A 3,341-nucleotide genomic window follows, 5' to 3' on the forward strand; every position below is an offset into this window, starting at 1 on the left:
CAGGGATTCCAAGGGACCTGAGCTTCCTGATGCTGCCCCATGGACTGAGCAACAAATGGCCCGAAGACCCACCCGTCCCAGCAGCCTGGTTTGCAGTCTGGAAGTACAGATTGCAAACCCCTCCTGGGGTAGGGGTGCAGCCCCTGGGACCCCCAGGACCTTGCCCCCTGGACAGCTCTGATCTCCAGCCTCCTGCCCAGCAGCTACACCCGGGGCTCTGTGGCTCTGGACCACACGGACAAGGCAGCTCCTTCCTTTTCTGTGCTGTTCTGTATCACTCACTCCCATGAGACAAGTGATTATAAGCAACAAATATCTGCTTGGCAGAGGAAGGAAGACAAATATGGTTTTAGACCTGGAATATGCAGCTGCTTATTCCAAATTTTGACAATGTTAGGGCAGTTACTACCAGTCTCTCAGTTATATTCCATTGCTCTAACACCCACCAAAAATACCTAAATCACCACGTCCTGCTCAGGACAGACAGACACTGAGCTACGTGCTGGTCCTGTAACAGCCTGGGCTGGTCTGACAGGGGATGAACCCAATGCTGAGCAGGGTTAGTGGCAGCTCCCCATCAGACCCACAGCACAGCTCCTGTCTCTCCATTTCTGGCTGGAGACTTCCTAGGAAAACAAACCTGTGCGCTGCCTTGCACTTCGTGTGGAAAGCTTTTCCCTGTTCTGTGTCAGTACAATTGTTACTATAATAATGTTACTTTGGTAAAACAAATAATATTGCCATAAAGTGAAGCAGATGAGGAGAAATTGTATCATCTGGGAAAATAAACTGTTGCCCAGTCTCTGCTGTGCAGCAAAGCCAGAGTGTTTTTGTAAAACTGCCTTGTGCAAAAGGAATGATGCGAGAAACAGGAGAGATAAGGATAAAGGTTTGTATTTATGGGAAGCAGTTGAGGAAAACCACCTTGGCTCTGCGTTTGCTGCTCTGCCTGGTTTTCTCTGCACCCCCTGGTCACTGTTTTAGGCAGAAGAGGAATTTGTTGGTGCTACAGAAAATGAAGTCCTGCACAGCAGTCAATAGGAAATCACAGATATCAATTGCACAGCTGGAACGGCTGACTTGATCGGATTTTATAACCCTTTACTCCAGGAGTCTTCTTAATAAATCCACTGAGAGATGTGTCATATTTTTTATAGCAATATGTTTCAGTGTTTTATTTTATATGAAGGAGCAACTGGCAGTTTTACAAAATGGTCCTTGGAGTCTCCCATAGCCTCATGAAGGCATGAAAATTGATGGGAGATGGACATGAGCTATTTGCTCTCTATTGCAGGGACCAGTTTGCCACAACGTTTGGAAACTAGATGGATTCCTTCCCTTCTGCTTCAATCCTGGTTACAGCACAGAGGGGAAGCTCCTCCTGATCAGTGATTTAGTAAAAGCTTCACAGCAAGGTGCTAAAAAAGATTGGGTCACCTAAAAGCAGATTGAGGAGTACCCTGGATTTTGTTGCAGCCTGAAACCAGCAGCATCCTGGGCTTGTGGGAGCAGCTCCCAGCCCAGTGAGGAGCAGCTGTGCTTGGCAGGGGAACCCTGGACACGTCCACTCAAACCAGCTGGAAAAATTATATTGAGCAGGGAAACCTTTGTCTGTTACTTGTGGTCTTTTATCTGCATTTTTATTTAATCCAGCCACCATCTCCAGTGCTGAAAGCAGAAATGCAGCTTTTCTACATGCTATCTTCCCTATGGTAAATCTAATTAAACAGCCATTAAAATGTGTGTTAGCTCAATTATATCAAGGTGACCTGGAGCTCTTGCTAAATGTTAATAACAGCATTCCCCACTCACTGGCATTCAACAGGGATCAGGCAGTACCATTTCTATTGGTATAGCTTTTAGATTAATATGGTTATTAAAGTCCTTTCTGTACTACAGAATCCCAAATAAATGCATATCTAATTTTCTGGCAGGTGAAGTGGCTCATGTGCACCCAGCACTCTCAGCCAAGGCTGGCATCCCCAAGAGCCCCTGGCTGTGTTCCTGGCTCTGTGTTCCTGCAGCAGTGAGGCACCAGGGGATGTGTGCACAGCAGCACCTCAAACCCTGCCCCGGGAAAAGGGCTAAAATTTGAGAAAAGAGCAGAGATAGGAGCAAAGGAGCAAACAGCACGAGCTGCTCCCAGCCTGGCAGCAGCCATGGAGAGGGACAGTCCGTCCACATACAAAGTGAGGTTGGTTGTTTCCCAAAGGCAACACCCATCACTATCTTTAAATCCCTAAGCCTCAATTCAGCTCAAAATCAGGAGTAATTTCACTGACATACAGTAGCTTAACCTCCAATCTCTGAATCACAAATGGCTCACATTCGTGTTCACAAACCTGTCGACTGATTTCCACATCCCTATCCAGAACCTGACCTGTTCATGCCCAAGAAAGAAGCATCTTTTTTAATATGCAGGCAATTAATCTCGTGAAGGTTAATGACAGCAAAATGCTAATGACAGACTGGTAACCGAGAGCAGTGGCCATTACTGCAGGTAATGCACCCTGAGAACTACCATTATGCGAAGGAAAATCTTCACCGTGTATGAAATCAAAGCCAGACAAATCTCAACTGAAAAATCACTTCCTCTGCTTGTTACCTTCTGTTTGAATGTACAGGTTTATTGCTTTAACTGCAGCTGCAGTTAAAAATAGGCAATATCCCACCAAGATGCAAAATAGCTGAACAGGTGGAAAATGTCTCACTTCCCCCTTGCACGTGTCAGCAGACATGATTTGGACACTTGGTCTACACGACTGCATAAACCTCCCCCCCCATCAATAATTAGCAATGACAACATTAATTTATCATCTTTTCCAACCATTCAGTGCATCAGACTGGAATACAGAGAGGCCACGAGGGATCAGAGGGATAATTACAGTCTCCAGAAGCTGCTCAGGGGCCTGGAGGTTCATTCCCATGCCTGGTTGTAGCTCACTCCTGTACCTGCAGAAAAGGAGGGATCAGGGCCCATGGGGGGTCCCTGCTGCTGGGACATTGTCCCAGCTGGGCACTGTTCCCCACTCTGCTGGAGAGCAGGGCTCTGCACGAGCAGGTGAAGCACAAAGCATTGCAGGACAGACCCTGTCCCACACCTCCAGGCCTTCCGAGAGGGATGGCTGAGGAATCTTGCCCACCCACCTCCCCAGCGCCCAGGCTGACGCTCCCCCGGGCAGGCAGGGCAGGCAGCCCCATCCTGCAGCTCCTTGAATGAGCAAGAGCTCGTTCTGCATAATTGCACAAACAATCACCCGTGCTAACAATCGAAGAGACAAACCAATAAGGCAGATGGAGGCTGAAGGAGGGATGCAGCACTGCAGGGCTGGGCTGAACCG

This window comes from Chaetura pelagica, unplaced genomic scaffold, assembly GCF_000747805.2.
Source record: "Chaetura pelagica isolate M959 unplaced genomic scaffold, ChaPel_1.0 scaffold302, whole genome shotgun sequence".
Classification (NCBI taxonomy): domain Eukaryota; kingdom Metazoa; phylum Chordata; class Aves; order Apodiformes; family Apodidae; genus Chaetura; species Chaetura pelagica.